The following is a 15,509-nucleotide window of genomic DNA, read 5'->3' on the forward strand; positions in this document are numbered from 1 at the left end:
ATCACGAAAGGGATAATTGATGGATGCGAAGTTGCGAACCGATAAAGACTTTAGTGTATCGTACTACATCTCCTGACCCTGCCTTTCTCTGTACCTGTCACTGTATCGTCCGTCACGGCGTCGCCGGATCAGCGGATCTGGAAGTGGTAGGAGCCAAGAGGATGCGCCGTGGAGTCGCCGCTCGGTTTTCGATCGAGCAGATCAGGAGAACGGGAGAACCTGGCGGCTGGCATCCAGCCATCGAGGCATCGCACCGGTCTGAGTCGCTCGTGGCCTGAGCCTTACTCACGCGGGCGGAGTCAGCGGGCAGCGGCCCAACGCCTACCCCAGGAAATATATACATGGGCATATAAAAAATTTGGGCCCCCCAAGTTCATGGGCCCTGTGCGGGCCGCACAGTTTGTAGAACTATGGGCCCGGCCCTGGGTTTAATAGTTCTTGGTAGCATGACTTCATTCTGCAAATTGTGCCTCGTTTGCAGGAAACAACACTTTTGATGGTAGCTCTCTGACAATTTCAACGTAGAACAATATCAATTGAAAAAGAAGGTAAGAGACTATCTTCGCACATAGCATTCCAATGTTGCGTGCTTTATTTCTATAAGATAATGTTCTGATTACGATCTTCCTTCTATCAGGAACATCCTGAGCGTATAGGTATGTTCTTGTGACACATATTATGTGGCATTTGTTCTTCATCAGTCCATTTGTAATATCAAGTAAAAAAAGGAGGTATGAGACACTATCTTTGCCGTGTCACGTACTATTAGGCAATTGTAATGTTTTATTGAGGTTTGGAATATGATCCTAACTTCCACGTTATGGAACACTGCAGGTTCTATACTTGACTTACATGGGCCATTTGCCAATTCATTTGTGCACCCATTGGCCATTGGTCAGTACAAGTATCAAAACATGTATTCTGAAGCTTAAGACATGGTATCCTATTCCGTGTCAAGACTCGGGACAGATGACGGTGCATGTAAGTTTTGACATATTGATTGCATATGCTTTTGTAAAGATTTCAATATATCCAGTTTTGCACTAAGCTGACGAAGTGCAGTTTCTCAGATTCTATGGAACAATTGCGAAAGCTCTTCCATCCAAGAAATAACAGCAATGGAGAAGAATTACTGAAGCAGCAACTCCAGAAAGGTCAGTGGGCCGTTCTGTGCATCAAAAGTGACCATCCCCTGTTCCATATGATGGCCTTTTGGGTTTGCATCGCATTAACATGTGAAATTGGTGTGATCATGCAGGTTTTCCGCCAACTGTGATCCCTATTGTCGAAGGCAAACCTGAAGGAAGTCATGATTCAAAGAGTTATCAAGATGAATTCATGGATGCTCCTGACGATAGCTAGGATAATCTGATTCATGGAGCATGTGCGATGGGAATTCGTCCAGTTCACCGTGAAGTAAAACAAAGTGCTTTACTGATATGCATTAATATTTTCTCTACTTCCCATGGAATTATCATTGCTTTTATTCATTGAATTCATTATTTTCTTCAGTTCATAAGTAGGAGGAACAGCCATCCAAACATGTACTGTTGTGAAGCCTAAATTAGTGGTACCCTATTCCGCGTCCAGGACTCCAGGATCGTTGCTGGTACGTAGTACCTGTTTCCACATAATTGACTTCCTCTAATTTGATTTCGATTCAATATACCAAATCCTGCTGTCAACTCACAATAAATTATATCTTTCTGCTGCTAACAACTAAACCTAACCTGTCATGTATATATCTACTTTTCAGGAGAGTACAAATAATTGTATGTGCATACAACAATTCCCCAACGCCAAGGCCAGGCACCAAGCCGTGGTGTCCCACTCCCCAACGACGCGCTTCACACGGCCCTCCAGTTCCTCACTGCCATGCTGCGCTCCACGGGGTGGCTTTTGATGGCACTTGCTCGATGGATGCTAACCTCATCATCTGCCTCTGGTGTGCCCGCCTGCTAGCTTTTTGCTGTGCTACTACTACTCCCTGTAGTCCCAACTCGTACGTCGACCTAGCCATATTCGACGAGGGCAGGGCATGTGCCCACTTCACAGGAGTACTCTGAGTCCCGTACAGTATTATTAGGCAGAGCTCTATGGAGTGCCCACTTCACATGTTAGATATCTGTTTGAATGGAATTACTTCCTATGCTTTAATTCAATCCAAAAGATTTCAGTACACTAGATCCTGCTGTTAGCTTGTGAATAAACTGAATTTTGCTACTGCCAACTAGCAGCCTAACCCGCTCTGTATGTGTACGGCAGCGGAGCAGCAACTGCTTCTATGTGTACGGCTCCCTCGATGTCCAGCGCATCATGTGCCTCTCGTGCGTTCGCCCGGTCGCCAGCTCTGTCCTCCGCCTACTCCGTCTCCTACACCGATGCCAACAACCTCGCCATCTTCGACTCCAGCACCTTGTGGCCCCATATCGCCGGCGTAATTTATGGCCAACACCGAGCGGCCCATCCATCTCCTTGGAGTGGTCATCCTCTGCGCCCTGGTTATGGCACATGGAACATGGATCATCACTTTGCATGTAAAAGAAGGCACGACGGTTCATCGTGTATAGATACTAAATATATACTCCCTCAGTCTTAAAAATGTCTTGCATTTTGAGACAGTGGGGTTATTATGTATGTGACACCGAGACACCAGAAAATGTTTAGATCGTGTTTACAACACCAATGACATCAAGGAATGTGTCTTGTTTGACCAGCCTGACGTGCATATATTGAGCCATATAGAACTATACTTTTTCTCATAGTTCTTATGGGAAGTCCAGCATTTCAAGATGGGAAATCTTATAGAGCCGTTCTTGAACTACATATTCCGCTCTGTTTACATATTATTAGGCAGAGTAGTCACTATCCATCACAGCTTCTAACTGTTGTTGGTCGCAAGCTAACATGAGCTTCCGTTGGCCGTTGACCCCCTTGCTTTTGAGTCTAGATCACCATGTCCTTGGTGACAGCTCCTTTGTACTAAGTACAGCTCATGATCTTGATGAAAATAATTAAGCTTAATTAGTTACCCCCTATAGATCATCGATCGACTATGTGAATTCAGCCGATCATCGTGCTTGCACCATACTATGACGGAACGGGACATTGATCCTCAATCACAGTTTTTTAGGGACTCAATCACAGTTAATTAGGAGCACTATTCGCGAACCCGTGCATTTGCACGGGCTAGTATGTTGAGAATGCTAACTTTTTACATTTTTAAATAAACAATACAATTAACCTATTAATTGAGGATGACTCTGCAGTTACTTAAATATTTTATTGTAGGGGCACAAGATTTTTTATGAGGCACAACACAAATTTGCGTGTACCCATTTGTGTCAGTCACACGCATACCAATAGATTTTAGAGCCATTTGTATAAGAATGAGCCGAATTTAGAAAATTGGTAGCCTAATTTGCTTTGCATTAGGAAAAAGTTACATAAGACAGTAGTGCACAATTTCAATTGTGGTCATACTCTAGGATATACAAAATGCTAACTTTGTGCATTTGGAAAACATTAATTTTTCTGGGAGAAGATTACTTGCAATTTTTTCCAGGGGTTTAGAAAGACTTTCGAAGCTCTTACGACAATTGTGGTCCAAATCCAATCCCCTCTTTCGATGAACAGAAAAGTGAATAGGCTAGCACTATCTGCTCTCTCTCTCTCTCTCTCTCTCTCTCTCTCTCTCTCTCTCTCTCTCTCTCTCTCTCTCTCTCTCTCCCAAAATCTCCATTTATATAAAAAAATCTTTTCGGCGCTACAAACCATCCAATCTCTGCGGCGAATAATTATTACTTTTATTTCTATTTAGTCCCCTCTCAAGTGTAAGTGCACACAAGAGTGCACATGTGGCTTTTATTTCTTTCTAGCTCCCAGACCAGTGCAGGTGCATATATATGCGCTCCGTGTGAAAGTGTAGGTGCATATATGTAGGACCCATCAACCATGGTTTGTAGTGAGAAACCAGCTAGAAGCAGACTAAAATAAGGCACCCATCCAGTGTGCCTACACATATGTAGGCCAATACTCATGACAGCTCTCATTTTTTCGGTTAAGTCATGTTTTAGGTGGTAATACAAAACATATGTCGGGCCACACTATCACAAATATGTTAGGTTTGGGAGGCATTTGGAAAATATCAGCATGTAGTTGTCGATGTCTTAGAGCCTCATGGCCAAAGGGAGTCTAGCTGGAGTTGCTTAATCCAAAACGCCGATGCAATGCAGGCCGCCGGAAGGTATCTGGCAGCAAGTTTTGTGTAGTGGATGGCAAAAAAACCACGTTCTGGGAAGATTGATGGCTAGGAAAAGATAATTTATCTCTAACCTTCCCTAGGTTGTACTCCCTCCGTTTCAAAATAGATGACTCAACTTTGTACTAGGTTTATTACAAAGTTGGGTCATCTATTTTGGAACGGAGGGAGTATAATATTTCTTAGAATAAACATATAACTGTACATGATGCCTTGTCTTGCAATATCTCTTCTTTAAGCTTTTAGGAGAGTTTTGGTTGGGGAAAAAGCAGACCATTGGGCCAAACTTGTTCATTTTTGTGATAAAGGTCTCCTTAACTAACTCTGAGCTGAGGACAAGCTCACCTTGGTTGCTATCCAGCTCAGGAGAGTTTAGTGTCAAAGCCTTTTTGTTCTGCAATGCATGCCGGTCCTAAAACCCCTCACAGATTCATTTGGAAAGTCAAAATCCTCCTAGAATTAAAACTTTTCTTTGTCTTGTTTTGAAGCATAGCATCTTGACTCGAGATGTGTTGTTGCATCATTGGGGAAATGTGAGGATGAATGCCTCTTTTGTGGGGAAAACGAATCAATACATCATCTGTTTTTCCAGTGTTTCCTGGCAAGGTACATTTGGAACATAGTTAGTTGCAGCTTAGGGATCCAGTGTGATTTCTATGACACTAATGCTTGTCTCAATGTATGGTTAAAGAATCTGGGCTATGTGAAGAAGAAACTTTTTTACTATAGGTGTAGCTGTTGTTATTTGGACTATTTGGAAAGCTCGAAACCTTGAATGCTTTCACAAAAAGTGGCCGTCCCAGCCAAGTGCAGTTTTATTTAGAGTTTCCTTCTGGATTATTGATTGGAGTGTCTTGCAGGGAGGGTGGTGGCAAAACTGGGGTTACAGCGGTGCGCCAAACTTCTGGAGCGAGTCGCTACTGAGATCTTCAAGCAAAGTGAGGCTAGGCGTCGTGAGTTCCAAGGCTGGAAGGCGGCTGATTGTCTTAAAAGTAACGTGGTTCTCTCCTGTTTCTTAAAGAGTAGCTGCTGGTTGGTTTTGTGGGCTGTTAGTTCGGAAACATGTAATTTTTATACTTTATTTCTGGGTTGTCTGCGTTGAGGGAAGAGTCAGTGGCGGAGCTTGGGCTGAAATCTAGGGGGGGCAATGGGCTGGGGGGGCAAACAATATGTATTTTGGGCTGATTTTGCTTGAGATATGGGCCAAATACTAAGGGGTATTTCAGAAAAAATTCATGGGCTGGGGGGGCAACGGCCCAGGTTGGCCCCTGAGAAGCTCCGCCACTGGGAAGAGTGTTGCTAGTCAATAGGGGTTGCTCTCATTTTCTTCCTCTTCTTCTTTACCTAGGCTGTGTTTTAGCCAGGTTCCCCTCAGTTTCTTTTGCTTTCCCCTGGGGTGGGTGGGTGGGGGGGGGGGTCTGGATGTGATGTGTTTGGTTGTAGTAGGACACTGGTTTCTCTAATGAAATCGGGGGAGTCATCCCTTTTATTTTAAAAAATGTAGGGTGTAGAATGTAAACGGGTCGTGTGGTTCCCCTCATTGAAAAATAGAGACGGTGGTCGAGCATCACAAGGTTCAAAGTCATCACGTGCTCATTGTGTATCTTGGACGGGTAGTTCAGCCCATGCATAGGGAAGTTTCTCCATGGGTTGAAACAGTAACGAATGAGTCGGTGCATTGACCGCGAGAAGATCAAATAAGGGTATTGCCAACATATGTATCTAAAAGTTGGTCTTGCACATATTGTTTAGACATAGTTTCCACAACGCTTTTGTATCTTAACGCAATGTATCTAAATTGCTTTAATTAATTATATGAGTTGATGCATCCATATGGCATGTTTGTCTGTCCTATCAATTCCCCGAGTTGCCGTAACTCATTATTATTATCGCATGTTCTTTCTTCATGTAGTACTAAATATTACACAAAATAAAATGGCAAAGACTCGTACAGAAGAAAATTGTCATTAATACCAAGCTAACCGCCGATGCAACTATTGTCGGTACGGTGTCTCCTCTAGACTCATTAAGCTGCCTCCTAGTAGAATACTACTTCCTTTTCCGTTTATAGGGCCCAATTAAAAAATTTCACCAACCAAGATAGATGGTGAGTGATGTAATAATTTTTGTAGTTTGCAGAAGCACTCAATGAATGCACTCGTTTTCCTAAGAAAAATATGTTTAATACCAATGCATTAGTTGCAATGCATGCATGCATGAAATACATGCATTGGTCAATTTTCTCTTAATTCTTACATGAAGTGATTTTATGAACCTTGAAATCTGAACATGTGATGGGGAACAATCAAATTGAGACTTATAAAACAAAGAACCTAAATCTTGAGATAAGAGCATCTACAGCCGGACCCCTCAAACCCGCCTCATATGCCCAGGCGGCTGCCCGGTCACTGTCCGGTCATGATTTCTTAACTCAGACGGGCCCCACAAATCGCCCTCAAATGCCCAGGCTAACTGGCACCCCCCTATATAGCCCAAATATGAAGCGGATATGGGGGCGCCCGGGCACGCTCGCCATGTCGGGCCCGGCCCACGCTGGCCCACCCGACCCCACATAAAATCCTCCCCATCTGCTCGCCGGACCAAACCCTAGCCACTTCACTCCCTCCCCTCCGTCACCCGAGGTCATCTCCGGCTCCTTCCGGTCCTCTTTGGCATGGCGGGCAGCGGTTCCGAGTCCTTCACCTCCAGATCTGTCGACCACGATCTCATCCCGCGCGTCCTCGGGGAGGAGATGGTCATCCGGCTTGCGCTCCGCCGCGCCTGGGAAGAGGCCCATGGGCGGCTGCGCTCGGACTCCTTCCGTCGGGAATCCAAATGGGGCATGGATCCGGGCTAGGCCGGCCATAGCTGCCTCGCTGGAGGGAGTGCGGTCCGTCTGGTGTCTGAACGCGCTAGCGGATGCGCAACCCCTCCGGTGGCGTGCCAATATTGTGCACGTACCAATGTCCCACGGGGCCATGCACGGCGTGCACGCCGTGCAAGGTACCGGGCGTGGAAGCGGCGGCAGCCCTCGCGGCGGCGGACGTTGGCGAGGCGTAGTCGCATTCTCCGGTGCCCCATATGGAGCATCAGTCCGGGCGCCGCAACTGCATCATGGTGGGACGTCGGTGGCTCATCCTCGGACGGATCCATCATCGATCTGACGTCCACCGGCACCGTTCGTGTTCCGGTCTCTGATACATCTCCAACGTATCTACTTTTCCAAACACTTTCGCCCTTGTTTTGGACTCTAACTTGCATGATTTGAATGCAACTAACCCAGACTGACGTTGTTTTCAGTAGAACTGCCATGGTGTTATTTATTGTGCAGAAAACAAAAGTTCTCGGAATGACCAGAAAATCCACGGAGATAACTTTTGGAAAATATAAAAAATACTGGCGAAAGAATCAAGGCCAGGGGACCCACAACCTGTCCACGAGGGTGGGGGGCGCGCCCCCTCCACCTGGGCGCGCCCCCTGTCTCGTGGGCCCCCTGTTGCTCCACCGACCTCAACTCCAATTCTATATATTCCATTTCGCGAAGAAAAAAATCAGAGAGAAAGTTTCATCGCGTTTTACGATACGGAGCTGCCGCCAAGCCCTAATCTCTCTCGGGAGGGCTGATGTGGAGTCCGTCCGGGGCTCTGGAGAGGGGGATTCGTCACCGTCGTCATCATCAACCATCCTCCATCACCAATTTCATGATGCTCACCATCGTGCGTGAGTAATTCCATCGTAGGCTTGCTGGACGGTGATGGGTTGGATGAGATTTACCATGTAGTTAAGTTAGTTTTGTTAGGGTTTGATCCCTAGTATCCACTATGTTCTGAGATTGATGTTGCTATGACTTTGCTATGCTTAATGCTTGTCACTAGGGCCCGAGTGCCATGATTTTAGATCTGAACCTATTATGTTTTCATGAATATATGTGAGTTCTTGATCCTATCTTGCAAGTCTATAGTCACCTATTATGTGTTATGATCCGACAACCCCGAAGTGACAATAATCGGAATACTTCTCGGTGATGACCGTAGTTTGAGGAGTTCATGTATTCACTATGTGTTATTGCTTTGGTCCGGTACTCTATTAAAAGGAGGCCTTAATATCCCTTAGTTTCCACTAGTACCCCATTGCCATGGGAGGGTAGGACAAAAGATGTCATGCAAGTTCTTTTCCAAAAGCACGTATGACTATATTCGGAATACATGCCTACATTACATTGATGAACTGGAGCTAGTTCCGTGTCACCCTATGTTATAACTATTACATGAGGAATCGCATCCGACAAAATTATCCATCACTGATCCAATGCCTACGAGCTTTTCACGTATTGTGCTTCGCTTATTTACTTTTACGTTGCTACTGTTACAATTACTACAAAACTGTTATCGTTACTTTTGCCACTGTTACCATTACTGTCATACTACTTTGCTACTAAATACTCTGCTGCAGATACTAAGTTATCCAGGTGTGGTTGAGTTGACAACTCAACTGCTAATACTTGAGAATATTCTTTGGCTCCCTTGTGTCGAATACTCTACCCTCGAAAATTGTTGCGATCCCCAATACTTGTGGGTTATCAAGACTATTTTCTGGCACCGTTGCCGGGGAGCATAGCTCTATTCTTTGAGTCACTTGGGATTTATATCTGCTAATCACTATGAAGAACTTGAAAGACGAAAGAACTAAGATTTTACCTCAACTACGAGGGGAGATAAAGAACTGCCATCTAGCTCTGCACTAGATTCTCCTTCTATTTTGAGTAAACTTGCGACACCTAAACCTGCTACTGCTATGAATTCGGATATGTCGCATGTTATTGATGATGCCACTTCTGCTATGCATGATACTTATGATGAAACTACTTCTGTGCTTGATACTACTTTGCCATTATGTGAATTTCTTGATGAACAACTTGCTAGGGCTAGAGAGAATGAAATTATTGAAGATGAAATTATTGATGATAGTGATGATGAAGGTTCTCCCCCTAAATATGAATTGCCTACTGTTCCTGAGGGTTATGTTATGGATGGAGAAACTGCTAGAGATCTTTTTGCTTGCAATAATAGATCTGAGCTTAAGAAATTACTAGCTACACTTAAGCAGAAAACTTTGAATGCTAGAATGAAATATGACCCTGCTTTTGATACTTCACCAATCTTTGTTACTGATAAGGATTATGAATTCTCTGTTGATCCAGAAATAATTACTTTGGTTGAATCTGATCCTTTTTATGGCAATAAATCTGATACTGTTGTGGCACATCTTACCAAGTTAAATGATATAGCCACCCTGTTTACTAATGATGAGAAGTCTCACTATTATTATATTCCTAAGATATTTCCATTCTCATTAAAGGGTGATGCTAAAACTTGGTTTAATTCCCTTGATCCTGGTTGTGTGCTTAGTCCCCAGGATATGATTTATTACTTCTCTGCTAAATATTTCCCTGTTCATCAGAAACAAGCTGCCTTGCGGGAAATATATAATTTTGTGCAAATCGAAGAAGAGAGTCTCCCATAAGCTTGGGGGAGGCTTCTCCTATTACTTAATGCTTTGCCTGATCATCCTCTTAAGAAAAATGAAATACTTGATATCTTTTATAATGGACTAATCGATGCTTCCAAGGACCACTTGGATAGTTGTGCTGGTTGTGTTTTCAGGGAAAGAACAGTCGACCAAATTGAATTGTTATTGAATAATATGTTGACTAATAAAAATAATTGGACTCTTCCTGAGCCAATTCCTGAGCCAATTGAGCCAACTCCTGAACCTATTTCTAAACCAAGTCCGAAAAAGAGGGGTGTTCTATTTCTCAATCCTGAAAATATGCAAGAAGCAAAGAAATCAATGAAAGAAAAAGCTATTAAAGCTAAAGATGTTAAGAATTTACCTCCTATTGAAGAAATACATGGTCTTAATATACCGCCTGTTGAAGAAACACATTGTCTTGATAACCCGACAAAGGTAGTAAAGGTAAATTCTCTCTATAGATATGATAAAGTTGAAATCCCGTCTACTGAATTTCATAGCCAATGCTTAGATGAATTTGATGACTTTATGGCTAGGCAAGAAAGTTTTAATCTTATGTTGGTAGAGAGTTAAAGAGTAATGCTTTCATGATTGGACGCTTGAGTGATTATATAGCTAAAGTTAAAGGTGAACTTAAACTCATTAGCAAATATGCTTCTATGGTTACCACTCAAGCATAGCAAGTACTTAAAGCTCAAAGTGATTTGCTTGATGAATTAAATAATAAACATGATTTTGCTATTAGAGTGGCTACTAGAACTGGTAGAACGACTCAGGAACCTTTGTATCCTGAAGGCCACCCTAAGAGAATCGAGCAGGATTCTCAGAGAAATAATTTAGATGCACCTAGTCCTTCTAAAAAGAAGAAAAAGAAAAACGATAGGACCTTGCATGCTTCTAGTGACCCTGTTGTAGACACACCTGAGAATCCCAATGATATTTCTATTTCAGATGCTGAAACACAATCTGGTGATGAACATAAACCTAGTGATAATATTAATGATAATGTTTATGTTGATGCTCAACCTAGCAATAAAATGATGTAGAGATTAAACCTGCTGTTGATCTTGATAACCCACAATCAAAGAATCAACGTTATGATAAGAGAGACTTTGTTGCTAGGAAGCACGGTAAAGAAAGAGAACCATGGGTTCAGAAACCCATGCCCTTTCCTCCTAAGCCATCCAAGACAAAGGATGATGAGGATTTTGAGCGCTTTGCTGAAATGATTAGACCTATCTTCTTACGTATGCGCTTAACTGATATGCTTAAAGTAAATCCTTATGCTAAATACATGAAGGGTATCATTACAAATAAAAGAAAGATACCAGAAGCTGAAATTTCCACCATGCTTGCTAATTATACTTTTGAAGGTGGAATACCAAAGAAACTTGGAGATCCAGGGGTACCAGCTATACCATGCTCCATTAAAAGAAACTATGTTAAAACTGCTCTATGTGATCTTGGAGCCGGTGTTAGTGTTATGCCTCTCTCTTTATATCGTAGACTTGAATTGAATAAGTTGACACCTACTGAAATATCTTTGCCAATGGCTAAGGTGTTATTGTTATGCCTTTCTCTTTATATCGTAGACTTGAATTGAATAGGTTGACACCTACTGAAATATCTTTGCCAATGGCTGATAAATCAACTGCTATACCTGTCGGTATTTGTGAGGATGTGCCTGTTGTGGTTGCAAATGCCACTATCTTAACGGACTTTGTTATTCTTGATATTCACGAGGACGATAGTATGTCGATTATCCTTGGTAGACCATTTTTTAATACTGTAGGGGCTGTTATTGATTGCCACAAAGGCAATGCCACTTTTCATGTTAATGGTAATGAGCACACGGTATACTTTCTGAGGAAACAACCTCAAGTTCATAGCATCAATTCTATTGGAAAAGTTCCAACTATCATTATTGGAAGTTTTGAATTTCCTCTTCCTACTATCAAGAAAAATATGATATTCTTATTATTGGGGATGTTCATATCCCCGTTGAGGTAACCTAGTGTTATTTGAAATTTCTCCGGTTCCATGTTATTCGGAACGAGTTTGTTAACAAGACTTGATCAACCTTGTTAGTGGATTCCTTTTGATGATCATGAGATTGATGAAACTAGAAGGCACAACCTTCTGTACCCTCATTTTACTTTCTATTATTTAGAATAAATAAAGCAAAAATAGTATTATCAGTTTGTTTTCTGAATTATCCATGCAATAAAAAATATCCCGAAAATAAAAGTGCTCCAAATGCCCTGCAAATTTAGTATGAATTTTTATGGAATATTTGAGGATTTTAGGCACTGAGAACACAGCAGGGGGGCAAGCACATGGCCACGAGAGTCCAGGGCGCGCCCCCTATCTCGTGGGACCACGATGGCCCCACTCCACTTATTCCTGCACCCACACACTCCATCTTCCTCCCGAAAATAATCGCCATCCAGCTCAAGCACGAGTTCTAGCTCATTTTGCTGCGATTTTCGATCTCCTTGCTCAAAGCTCCATTCACAAAACTGCTTTGGGAGATTGTTTCTTGGTATGTGAGTCCTCCATTGGTCCAATTAGTTTTTCTTCTAGTGCTTTATTCATTGCAAATTTTTGCTGCATAAGTGACCCTGTTCTTGAGCTTGCATGTCAAATTTATGAGGTCTCAAGTAATTATAATGCATGATATAGGCTCTAGGCACTCGTGGGAGTAGTTGCTATCAATCTTGTTTAGTTTGATTCACTTTTATTTTGAAGTTACTACAACTTTCAGAAATTTTCAGAAAATGATGAGGAGATTATTGAGGGGCTCTTCTAGCCAAAACTCCAAGGATAAGCAAGCTAAGGAGAAAGAAAAGGCTAAGTATAATCTTCCTCGCGTAGCGGAAGTAAGGCCTTGTGAGTGGCCTTGTGATAATTTCTTGAGAGCGGCCGGGATTTATGAAGACTTTTATTCTTTGGCTGAAAATGCGGGCCTCATCGACGTCCTCCACGACCGGATCGAACATTATCTCTTACTTACCAATACTTTCATGCAATACTTTTACTATTATCATAAGAATTCACCTCCTTCGGTATCTTTTTATTTATATGAAGAGGCTAAGGAAATGTCATTACGTAATTTTTGCGCGGCTTGTAGAATATCCTTTGAGGGTAGCTTAGATGAACCACATCGTAAAGATGTGGATGGTTTCATAGATAATATTACTGTAGGGAAATCGAGGAAGGGTTCCGATGCGGGAATCACTAGCATACATTTTCCTGTTTTACGCTACTTTGCCATATTTGCTAGTCGATGCTTAATTGGTCGTGGAAATAGTGGAAACTTCAGTGTTCCTGATATTATTATTCTGCTCCATGCCTTATTCAGTGACAACACTTTTAGTATGGGTGCCATTATTGCTAAACAGTTAAGCCTAAACCGTACAAAGGGCCCCATCTTTGGAGGTATCTATGTTGCACGCCTTGCTAAACATTTCGAGATACCTATTAGGCATGATGAGAAAGAGGAGACACTGTTGCCTCTTACCTTCTTGGATTACAGGAGCATGGTAGCGCATGAGTTTATTGTTGACAACGATGATAAGATGCTTCTGTATAACCTGAGATTTAATAAGAAACACAATGAGATTATTACCCTGCCTGCGCCTTCTTTGTTTGATTTAACTGCAGGTCATTACCTTGTCTTGCCGAAGGCTATGTACGCGCATCGAGGCCAGACATCCGCTCCAGAGCTTGAGCCGGAACCTCCACTGGACCCTTATCGTCCATCCTGTTATCAGTGGGATCCGGAGGAGATCGCCAGCCAGTGGTATCCAGATGACACTCCTCAGTACACCGGGGAGAGTAGCCGTGATCCTTGGGCATAGACCAACTTAGGCCAAAAGCCTAAGCTTGGGGGAGTACGTATTTCACACCGACTTTACATTCATGTTCACACACTATTCTAGTTGTCGGTGCTCATACTCTTTCATTGCATTATCCATGCTAGTTTAATTTATTTTTCTAGCTTTCTTCTTGTGTGTTTGACAAACCTTAAGAAAACCAAAAAAATTTAGTTAGTTTAATTTCCATGCTTGTAGTAGTAATTAAAAAGAAAACCAAAAAAGATTTCTCGTTCTTCTTTTAATTGTTGGGAGCTTTCCTGTGTAAATAATTTTATTTCTTTTCTTTCTTTTGGGGGTCGAGAGGAGAAGACCATAATGAAAATGTTTAGTGGCTCTCATATGCATGATTGTTGATTTAACTTGGAGCCCATATTACCTTTGTCTTCTCCTTGAATTGAATGCTTGCAGATTCCAGCTTAGTCCAATGCACGTGCACTATTATTATTATACACACCATTCGGTCGTGCAAGTGAAAGGCAATAATGACGATATATGATGGACCGATTGAGATAAGAGAAGCTGGTATGAACTCGGCCTCTTTTGTTTTTGTAAATATGATGAGTTCATCGTTCCTGATTCAGCTTATTATGAATAAACATGTTTGCAATGACAATTAGAGATTATAGTTGCTTATGCCATGCTTAATTAGCTAGAGCTTATAATGGTTTACCTTGCGTGCCAACATGCTATTAAAATGGTTGTGATGTGGTATGATAGGGTGGTATCCTCCTTTGAATGATTCGAGTGACTTGACTTGGCACATGTTCACGCATGTAGTTGAAACAAATCAACATAGCCTTCACGATATTTATGTTCATGGTGGATTATATCCTACTCATGCTTGCACTCGGTGTTGATTAATTTTAATGCATGTTCATGACTGTTGTCGCTCTCTCAGTTGGTCGCTTCCCAGTCTTTTGCTAGCCTTCACCTGTACTAAGCGGGAATACTGCTTGTGTATCCAAACTCCATAAACCCCGAAGTTATTCCATATGAGTCCACCATACCTTCCTATATGCGGTATTTACCTGCCGTTCCAAGTAAATTTGTATGTGCCAAACTCCAAACCTTCAAATGAAATTCTGTTTTGTATGCTCGAGCAGCTCATGTATCAACTAGGGTTGTCTGTATCTTCCATGCTAGGTGGGTTATTCTCAAGGGGAGTGGACTCCGCTCCTCATTCACGAGAAAATGGCTGGTAACCGGGATGCCCAGTCCCATGATCAAAAAGATCAAAGCAAATCAAAATAATTAAACAAAACTCCCCCAGGGCTGTTGCTAGTTGGAGGCACTCGTTGTTTCGAGCAAGCCATGGATTGATGCTTGTTGGTGGTGGGGGAGTATAAACTTTACCATTCTATTTGGGAACCGCCTATAATGTATGTAGCATGGAAGATATCGAGATCTCATAGTTGTTGCGTTGACAGTGAAAGTATACCGCTCAAAATGTTATTCATCTCTATTTCAAAATCGAGCTCTGGCACCTCTACAAATCTCTGCTTCCCTCTGCGAAGGGTCTATCTATTTACTTTTATGTTGAGTCATCACCCTCTTATTAAAAAGCACCCGCTGGAGAGCACACTGTCATTTGCATGCATTACTATTAGTTTATATTGGGTATGACTTGACTGGATCTCTTTTACCATGAATTACAATGTTTAGTCAATCCTTGATCTTTAAAGGTGCTCTGCATTTATGTTTTGCGGTCTCAGAAAGGGCTAGCGAGATACCATCTTGTTATATCATATTATGATTGTTTTGAGAAAGTGTTGTCATCCGAGATTTATTATTATTGCTCTCTAGTTGATTATGCCATTGATATGAGTAAACATGAGACC

At 42.2% G+C, this 15,509-nt stretch overlaps 1 protein-coding gene across 5 annotated transcripts in view; it reads left to right on the plus strand.

The window, feature by feature from the left end:
- LOC123140067 (putative disease resistance protein RGA4) overlaps nucleotides 1-2,716 on the plus strand; it is an 8,592-nt gene extending 5,876 nt beyond the window's left edge. For 2 of the 5 annotated variants that reach the window (XM_044559788.1, XM_044559791.1), the window contains 7 exons: nucleotides 482-548; nucleotides 638-731; nucleotides 835-981; nucleotides 1,071-1,154; nucleotides 1,259-1,426; nucleotides 1,513-1,609; nucleotides 1,757-2,184. The gene's annotated coding sequence lies outside the window, so the exon portion shown is untranslated. Of the gene's footprint in view, nucleotides 1-481; nucleotides 549-637; nucleotides 732-834; nucleotides 982-1,062; nucleotides 1,155-1,258; nucleotides 1,427-1,512; nucleotides 1,610-1,756; nucleotides 2,185-2,265 lie in introns of those variants that run through there. The other 3 variants (XM_044559790.1, XM_044559792.1, XM_044559789.1) reach the window with 3 other exon arrangements.
- Nucleotides 2,717-15,509: the final 12,793 nt, after the last annotated feature.

This window comes from Triticum aestivum, chromosome 6B (genome assembly GCF_018294505.1).
Source record: "Triticum aestivum cultivar Chinese Spring chromosome 6B, IWGSC CS RefSeq v2.1, whole genome shotgun sequence".
NCBI classification, from domain to species: Eukaryota; Viridiplantae; Streptophyta; class Magnoliopsida; order Poales; family Poaceae; genus Triticum; species Triticum aestivum.